The sequence below is a fragment of the Leptonychotes weddellii genome, chromosome 1 (genome assembly GCF_054177405.1).
Source record: "Leptonychotes weddellii isolate Sample4059 chromosome 1, ASM5417740v2, whole genome shotgun sequence".
Lineage (NCBI taxonomy): Eukaryota > Metazoa > Chordata > Mammalia > Carnivora > Phocidae > Leptonychotes > Leptonychotes weddellii.
Window position 1 is genome coordinate 79,541,677 of NC_138369.1, and position 9,359 is coordinate 79,551,035.

At 43.6% G+C, this 9,359-nt stretch overlaps 1 protein-coding gene across 7 annotated transcripts in view; it reads left to right on the forward strand.

Annotated features, from left to right (window-relative positions):
• Positions 1-774: 774 nt before the first annotated feature.
• Positions 775-9,359, forward strand: part of PPP2R3A (protein phosphatase 2 regulatory subunit B''alpha) — a 200,632-nt gene continuing 192,047 nt past the window's right edge. For 3 of the 7 annotated variants that reach the window (XM_081826702.1, XM_081826717.1, XM_081826737.1), the window contains exons 1-2: positions 775-922; positions 1,410-1,505. The gene's annotated coding sequence lies outside the window, so the exon portion shown is untranslated. The remainder of the gene's footprint in view (positions 923-1,409; positions 1,506-9,359) is intronic. The other 4 variants (XM_081826756.1, XM_081826711.1, XM_081826742.1 and 1 more) reach the window with 4 other exon arrangements.

The window sequence follows — 9,359 nt, forward strand, 5'->3', positions numbered from 1 at the left end:
ATTGGAGGTTCCTAATTCTGGCGTAATTTCCATTTGTTCTTGGGGAGGGCATGATAATGGGCAGGTGGCCTTTGACTTCCTGTGGTAGTCACCAGGAGGATAATTTTGGGACGCCGTTCCCAGCCTCTGTCTTCCCTGCTATGGATGAACTTTTGTTTTTACCCACTTTACATAGCGTTAAATCTGGGGAGTGGTTATAAAGGTGTGTGTCAGAATAATTCATTAAGCTGCGCTTTGGGTTTGTATGGCTTTCTCTATTTGTCTTAAATTTCATAACAACAGTTAAAAATAAATCTCTGTTCCTTCAAAACTCACGCAACTTGTTCACTTCACAAGGAAATGTGGCACAGGGGCGGGCCACTGGGAGGGAGTATCGGAGTGACCAAGAGTGTCGGTCAGTAGCAAGGGCTGCGTGTCTGCCATCTCCCCCCGTCAACGGAATCAAGCGGTCGGCTCCATGAGGGTAAAAGAACTAATGAAGATAACAATAACAACGATTACAAAATGACAATGGCAATAAAACCACAGTAATAACAAATCCGACCGAGAGATTCACATTCGACAGACGGTTGTAAGCACCACAAATCCCGTCACCACTGGGCCGCCATACCGAAGACCCCACTGGCAGCGGACACCGCGGCTCTCGTGGCGCCCCTGGCGGCCCCCTTCCCGGCTCCGGCCGGCGGGGTGAGCGGAGCCTGGCGGGCGGGGCGGGGCGGGGCGGGGCGGGGCGCCGAGCCCGCGGCGGAGGGTGGGCACAAGGGGGAGGAGGTGACGGACTGGCGGCTGGGCGGGGCGCGCTCGGGCCTCAGCTCCTCGCACTCCGCGCTCGCAGCCCAGACCCCGCGCCCCCGGGAGTCCTGGTGGCGAGCGCCGTCTGCGAGCCGAGGCAGCAGCTGGAGGAGGAGCCGCGGGCGCTGAGGTAGGCGCGGGGACGCCCGCCGCGCGGCCTGGAGCCCGGGTGCCTCCGGCCCTGCCCGAGGGTGGTGGCGAGGCCGGGGGGGCGGCGCGCGGAGGCCCGAGCGGGCGGGGCCGGGGCCTGGGGGCGGGGACCGGCCTGGCCGGCGGGGCCAGAGGGGCCGCGCGGCGCTGGGCCAGCGGGCAGAGCCGTGGGAGTCGGGGTTTGGGGCGGCGCGGGCTCCTGTGCACGCCCAGCTCGGTCCCGGGCCGTGGCAGCCCGGGAGGTGTGGAAACCGCCTGCCCCGGGGGGGCACCCACGGAGCAAGGAAGGCGGGGGACGGCCTTGTCCCTCCCACTTTTGGGGCTCCCAGGCCAGTTCGCCCGCATAGCCCTCGGGAACTTGTTAACAGGAAAGCTTGGCAGAAAAACAAATGCCAACGTTTTGGAAGAACTGAGAGTCACGTCGTTAGGCGCTGAGGCTTTATTTTCCTTCCCCGCCCCTTGCCCAGCCTCAGCCCGACTTGGCCAAAGAAGGATGTGTCACCAGCTCGGGGCCTCGGGCGGGATCCCCGGCCTGGCTGAAAGCAGGAGTACCTGAAACAAAGGTAAACGGAGGCCGGGCACACCCCGGCCCTGCCGTGCGGCCGCCCTCGTACCGCCTCAGTGGGTCTCCCCCGCGCCGACCCGGGCCGCCGCCTCGGAGGGGCTTTCTCCCGGGGGACCTCTCGATGGAAACCAGCTGGCCGGGCTTGGAGTTGATGTTGCATCTGAACTGTGTTGTGCTCACATTATTCCCAATCCCCCCAACTCTGGTAAAGCTTAAGGAAATTTTACCCGGTTTTAGTGGTCAGCAAATGTAAGGGAGGATAAATTGCTGTTTGTAAATTATAATGTATTTTCTTATTAGGAAATGGTCTGAAAACACGAAATAAAAATTCTTAACACGTAAGCAGAAAAGAGTGATTTGTAGTGCCTTCCAAAATCTGAAGACGTGTTCCTTCTCAAATCATTTATGTGTACAAAGCATCCCCCCAACCTTTGGTGCCAGGCATTTTTCTTTGTTCTTTATTAGTCTCAGGCCTCAGTTTCTTGTAAACAGAGCACCCAGTGCTGAGACCCTAAGAATTGCCATACTAGGTCAGGGCATGTGGATCCTGCTCAGTAGGCAGCAGCACTGTTTTCTTTCTTGGTGATACCATTAAAAATTATCTCAATTTCATTCCTTTCAGAAATATCCATGACTTTTAGTGAAAGCCTTTTAAAAATCTATAGACCACTCCTAATTTATACATAAAATCTGTTCATATTTTTGCATCCAAATGGCTCTCCTATCCTCTCTGACAGAAGAACTTGAGATGGTGTGGGGAAAACTTGGATCTTTTATAAATCTGGGAGCTCAGAAATTGAGGACAGGGGAAACAAAGTAAAGTTTTTTTAAAAATAGAAAGCTTTGAAGAAGTCTTTATCAGGACCAGCCTGGCTGTTTAGTTCAAAAATAGTTGTATCCACTAACAACCTGAATATTAGTAAGTTAAAGATCTATTTGTATTTTTAAGTATTTGCATATTTTAAAATGTAGTTGACATTCTGGACAGTGAAGGGGTTATCTGACTTTATCTTAGTCTAAATTAATTTTACCTTAATGTCTAGCTGAAACCTGCTGCCCTAAGAGAGTGAAAGTTTTGTTTCAGCAAGAAGGGAATAAAAGAGATGAGTAATTTTGGAGTATGGAGTACTTGAGGGGGGCACTTGTTCAAACCATAACTTTGCTTTTAAACTTTTCATAGGCTCATTACCTTTGGCAAGCATAGTCTCCCCTGATTTAGTTCCTGTCACCTTTCAATACACAGCTAAAGCTTTTCTTAACATATTCCCCTCACATGCATACCTTACCCCTCAAAAAACCCCACCACCTGGGGTAGAGTTGATCCCTTTTGGGTGTTACCGTTCTTTAAATTAGGGGTTTTCATCTCTGGTACTGTTGACATTTTGGACCAGGTAATTTTTTGTTGTGTAGAGCTATCATGGTCATTACAGGATGTTTAGCAGCGTTCCTGACCTCTACTAAATAGGTACCAGTAGTACCTCCCCCCACACACAATTATAACAAATAGTCACACAATCTACACAGTTGTGACAATCCAAAATGCCTCCAGATATTGCCAGATATCCTCTGAGAGAGCCAAAATCACCCCCAGTTGAGAACCATTGTCCTAAATAGACTGTTGCCTTCACACCAGTGATCCTGCATTGTCTTCATTTGCTTATGTGTTGATTTTCTCTGCTGTCCTAAGGTTGAGGGCAGAACAGTCATTCATTTATTTACCAAATATCTGAGGAAGGGCATACTTTGCCATCCAGATGCTAGTTCAGGTCTGGGGATATAGTGGTAAAAGCAGCTGGTGTGGTCTTTGCACTCCTGGACATTATAGTCTAGAGAGAGTGACAGATGCACACATGTATAATGATACAGATACTTCATTACAATTGTAATAAATTCTGGGAGAAATACAGGGTACTCTGAGTACATAAAACAAGGGTCTTGACCTAGTTTGAGAACTAGGAAAAGTTTCCTTGGGAAATGACCTTTAAAGTGAGGTGGACATTGAAGGATAAATAGAAGTTATAAAGTGAAGCATAGGGGGACAATATTTCAGGCAGAAGGAATAGGACCTTTTCTGGGAACTCAGAGGCCAATGTGGCTGGAACATGGAGAGTGATAGGAACAGGGTGAGACAAAATAAAAATCTGGAAAAGTTGGTAAAGGCTTTCTTTGAGCAGCAGTTCTCAGTCCAGCCTATTCATCAGAATCACAAGAGGAACTTAAAACAGTACTAGTGCCTGGCCCATTAAATCAGAATGTCTGCAGTCTGCAGTGGATCCTACTTCCCTCCCCAGCTGCCATTTTCCCCACATTTTCCAAAGGGATAACCACTAGTACTAGTTTTGTGTATTGTTCTAGACATTTTTTTGTCGGCATTCAAGCAAATGCATATTCTTAGTTCCTCCTGTTGTTTACCCTAATGGTAGCATACTGTACAACTATTCTTTTTTAAAGATTTTATTTATTTATTTCAGAGAAAGAGACAGCGCATGAGCGGGGGCGGGGTGCGGTGGAGAGGGAGAAATAGGTTCCCCGCTGAGCAGGAAGCCCAACATGGGACTCAATCCCAGGACTCTGGGACCATGACCTGAGCCAAAGGCAGCGGCTTAATTGAGCAATCCAGGCACTCTTGTACACACTATTCGTGTTTGCAACAATGTCTTGGAAATCTTTCCATTTCAATATATAGTTTTCTTATTCTTTTGAAATACCATATAGTATTCCATTGTATGGATATACCACAGATTATTTAACCATTCCTTTATTGGTGGACATTTAAATTGTTTCTAATAATTTACTATAAGGAATAGTACAGGCATATGCCAGTTCATGTGTGTGAATATATCTGTAGGATAAATTCCTAGAAATGGAATTATTGGGTCTAATATGTACATATGCACATAAATGTTGGTGTGTAAAAGGATCAGTATGGTCATATTGGAGAGAATGGTTTGGAGAGAAATGAGTGCTTGTGGGAAACAACTGACCCTAATTAAGGTTACTGTGTGCTGTAGACTGCATTTTGTCCCCCCACAATTGAATTTTGAAGCCCTTACCCCTATGTGACTAAATTTGGAAATAGAATCTTTGGTAGGTAATTAGGGTTAAACAGGGTCAACAGGGTGCGGCCCCAACTCAATAGAATTGGTGGCCTTATAAGTAGAGGATGTTGGAAAGGCCATGTGAGCTCACAGTGAGAAGATGGCTATCTGCAAGCCAGGAAGAGAAACTGACCTTGCCAGACCTTGACCTGGGACTTCTGCCCTCCAGAACTGTGAGAAAATACATTTATGTTGTTTAAGCAATCCAGGCTATGGTATTTTATTATGGCAGCCTGAGCCAATACACAGTGGAGAGGTAGAAGAGAAAAGATGGTAGCTGGGACCATGGTGGTAGCAGAGGAGATGGAGATGAATACAGGAGATATATTTAAGAGGCATAATTGAAAGGACTTAATGAATGAGGGAGAAATAAGTGAGTAGGATGACTCCCAGGCTTGCCCAACCAGGTGAATGGTGGGGTTGTTATCTGAGGTAGAGAACACTGGAAGGATAAATAGTTTTGAAGTGGGTATAAATCACAGTTCACTTTGGGACTGGTGAGACCTCTGAGTGGAGATTGCACTTAAGCTTTTGATAATTCAAATTCAGAGCCCACAGGAGTGGGCTGAACTGGGGACCCATATTTAGGTGTGAATTGAAGGGTGTGGATGGAATTACCCAGAGCAGAGGTTGGGAATCTGTAGCCCACAGCTGAATCTGGCTTACAGATGTGTTTTGTTTTTCCCATGGAGTGTTTTTTGTTGCTTAATTTTGAGTTGCCAATAATTTAAAATCTGAAGATTTCCCATGAAAATCTAGATTTGGGCCTTTTCTTTAAAAGTGAGAAGATGTAGCACTACTAAGCTGGCTTTCCTGTATGGCAACAGTTGGTTGGAGCTAAGTCACCACTGATCCCAGCTGCTTTCTAATTCACCAGAGTCCACCACTCCCTAAAACTTATGCCTGGCCTGCTTTGTTTATTTACTTCTCTGACCCTGTAGGCATTTGAGTGTGGAATCCCTGCTCTAGGAAGAGAATATAGAACTGTGATTCTCATCTTGGCTGCACATTGGAAATATTGGATAATTTAAAAATACTGTTGCTCATATCCACACCAAAAATTTCTATTGCTGTTTACTTGTTCTAAATTGCAGCCTGGGATTTTTAAAAACTCCTCAGGTGGTTCCAGTGAGCAGTGGAAGTTGAGTTGAGACCATTGACAGAGATTAAGAAGAGAAGAAAGCTCAGGCTCAGTGTTTCAAATTTGAGTCAAGGAGGGTAGCTCCAGGATAAGGGATGAGAAGTGGCCAGAGAGGTACAGTGGAGTGGGATCTTGCTTGCAGCTAAGATGTGCAGACTTAACCCAATACACTTGAAGGTGTTTTTAATTAGATGAGAGAAAAAAATTTATTTTGCGTGTATACTTACTGTTTGTTTTGTGTATACCTGTATATGTGTATGCTGTTCATAACTGCCTAGAGTTATGTATACAAAAAACAGCTATGCTTTATTTAATGGGCCATTTAAAGGATTCAAGAGTAATTTAATCTACGCTTGACTTTTGTCTTAGGTGTTTACTTTAGAATCTAATTCCAGTTTAAGTTGTATCATAAAAGGCATATTTAAAAAAGAGAAGAGTTATCAAGTAAAGATGTAGCTTGAAAATGATCAGTTGAATTTAGCAAGATGGAGTCTTTGACCTCAGCAAAACCATTTTAGATTGGAAGAGGCAGAAACCAGATTGAAAGTAAGGAAGGTAGAAAGGTAGGACGTGGAAAGGGTAAATGTTGGGGAAATCTTTTGAGTTTACCTTAGAAGGGGAGTGATGAGGGAAGGTCACGTGTCTTCTATGTATGGTAGGTGCTTCTAACTCTTGAGGGAGGTAACTGATTACCCTTCACCCCCATTTCAGAGGGGTCTTGTTTGTATTTGTTTTGGAAACTTTGTGCTTTCCACTGAGGAGATTTTGCCAGGACCTTTGAGACTCAGATGTTAGTGATTAGGCCCTTAGTCTCTTTCTTATCTGAAAAGCCACAGGGCTCCTAAAGGCCAGCGGGGTTCCAGTGACCCTGACATCATCCTACCATTGAACTGATGAACAAAGATCAAATTGTTGTCATGTTGAAAATGGAATACTTGGCTATGTCAGGGAATATGTATCTAGCTTTCAGATTCTCAGGAGCAGTTTTAGCAGCTGTATTTTTTTCCATTTAACTTGATATTATAGCTGGTTTTCCAGTTGCATATATGTAAAATTTCTCATACTTTGAAATCTTTATCATTGATGCTGATTAAAGGGTATGGATAGAAGTTGGAGGAGACCCTCACTGAGCTCAAAGAGAACACTGAACAAACTGGTTTCCAAAAGGTTGTGTGAATGCTGGAATGTAGTCACCTTGAAGACCTTGGATTAGAGTGGCTGTCCAGAGTGGGTTGTCATGCACATGGCCTCTACCAGTCTGTCTCATTTCTGCCTCATTGGCGACTTTAACCTGGCCTAGGAGGTTTAAAGAGTTGTGATCTACAGCAGAACAGAAACCATAGGGGTTGGAAAATGTCAAGGATTTATTACTGAGGAATGGGGTTTGTTAGTTGAAGGCATAAGCCCCATTGCTATACTCTTTTTGCAAATAAGAGTGTCATCCTGTGAGGGATTAGTCTTCATAGCTGCTATTAGTTCATCCGTTAGGTGGATGATGGTTGACTTCTGTATAAAGGATGCCTTTATGATATAAGTAACAGCCCTTGGTCTACAAAGGTTTATACTGGGAGTCTATGATAAGAAAATATTTTGTCTAGAAACTTCTATGTGCTTGGGCAATTGTAGGAATTCCACCATCATAAATAAAGTAGATAGAGGTAAGATAGAGGTAGATAGAGGGAAAAGTTCATTGCCAAGGTGGGCCAGAGCTTCTTTGGTTTGCAGAAGAAATAGGATGGTTGAGTGGGCAGTAGACTTGCAGTCAGTTCTTGGATGCCAAGTCTTGATCTGTCAAATGTCAGCTGTGTGATTTTTGTGTGTGATTTTTTTTAAAATTGAGTTAAAGTTCACATAACATTAAATTAATCAGTTTAACCATTTTAAAGTATACAATTCAGAACTTTCAGTACATTCACAGTGTTGTGCAACCATCACCATTAATTACAGAACACTTTTGTCACCCCAAAAGGAAACCCTGTACCCATTCAACAGTCACTCCCCATTCCTCTCTCCCTGTTCCCTGAAAACCACCAATCTGCTTCTGTCTCTATGGAGTTGCCTATTCTGGACATTTCATGTAAGTGGAATCACACAAATGTGATTTATTGTGACTGGCTTTTTTCACTTAGCATAATTTTGTACAAGGTGCATTCATGTTGTAGCATGTGTTCCTTTCTTTGAATAATAATCATTCCTTTCTTTGAATAATAATTCAATTGTATGAATATACTATATTTTGTTTATCCATTCATCAGTTGATGGGTATTTGGGTTGTTTATTCCTTTTGGCTATTGTAAATAGTGCTACTAAGAGCATTCATGTATAATTTTTTGCTTGAATACTTGTTTCAGTTCTTTTGTGTACATACATAGGAGTGGAATTGCTGGGTCATAGATAATTCTGTGTTTAACTTTTTGAGAAACCACCAAACTGTTTTCCATAGCATCTGCACTATTGTACATTTCCACTAGCAATGTTCTGAAGTTCTAGTTTCTCAACATCCTTGTCAATACTTGTTATTTCCTGTTTGTTGTTTTTTAAAGAGTGAGTGAGAGCAAGAGAGGGGAAGAGGAGGAGAGGGAGAGGGAGAATCTTAACCAGGCTTCATGTCCAGCACCGAGCCTGATGCAGGGCTCAGTCTCACAACCCTGAGATCATGACCCAAGCAGAAATTGAGTCGGACACTTTACCAACTGAGCCATCCAGGTGCCCCACTGGTTGTTGTTTTTTTTTTTTAAGTTTTTATTTTAATTCCAGTCAGTAAATATACAGTGTTATATTTCAGGTGTACAATATAGTGATTCAACAGTTCTATTCATTACTCAGTGCTCATCACAAGTACACTCCTTAACCCCCATCACCTATTTAACCCCCCCACACACCCTCTGGGGGGTTTTTTGGTTATAACTGTCCTAGTGGGTGTGAAGTAATATCTCATGATTTTGATTCATATTTTCTTAATGACTAATGAAAGATGTTGAACATCTTTTCATGTCCTTTTTGGTCATCTGTATATCTTCTTTGGAAAGATGTCTATTCAAGTCCTTTGTCCATTTTTTAATTGGATTGCTTGTCTTTTTGTTAAGTAGTTGTTAAGGGTTCTTTATATATTCTGGATACTAGACCCTTGTCAGATATATTATTTGCAATACTATAGGCTGCTTTTTCACTTTCTTGATAGTGTCCTTGGCACACAGGTTTTAATTTTTTTTTTTTTTTGCTGTATCCTGTGATTTTTTAATTTTTTATTGTTATGTTAATCACCATACATCACATCACTAGTTTCAGATGTAGTGTTCCATGATTCATTGTTTGTGCATAACACCCAGTGCTCCATGCAGAACATGCCCTCTTTAATACCCATCACCAGGCTAACCCATCCTCCCACCCCCCTCCCCTATAGAACCCTCAGTTTGTTTTTCAGAGTCCATCGTCTCTCATGGCTCGTCTCCCCCTCCGATTTCCCCCCCCTTCATTCATCCCCTCCTGCTATCTTCTTCTTCCTTTTTTTTTTCTTAACATATATTGCATTATTTGTTTCAGAGGTACAGATCTGAGATTCAACAGTCTTGCACAATTCACCACACTTACCAGAGCACATACCCTCCCCAGT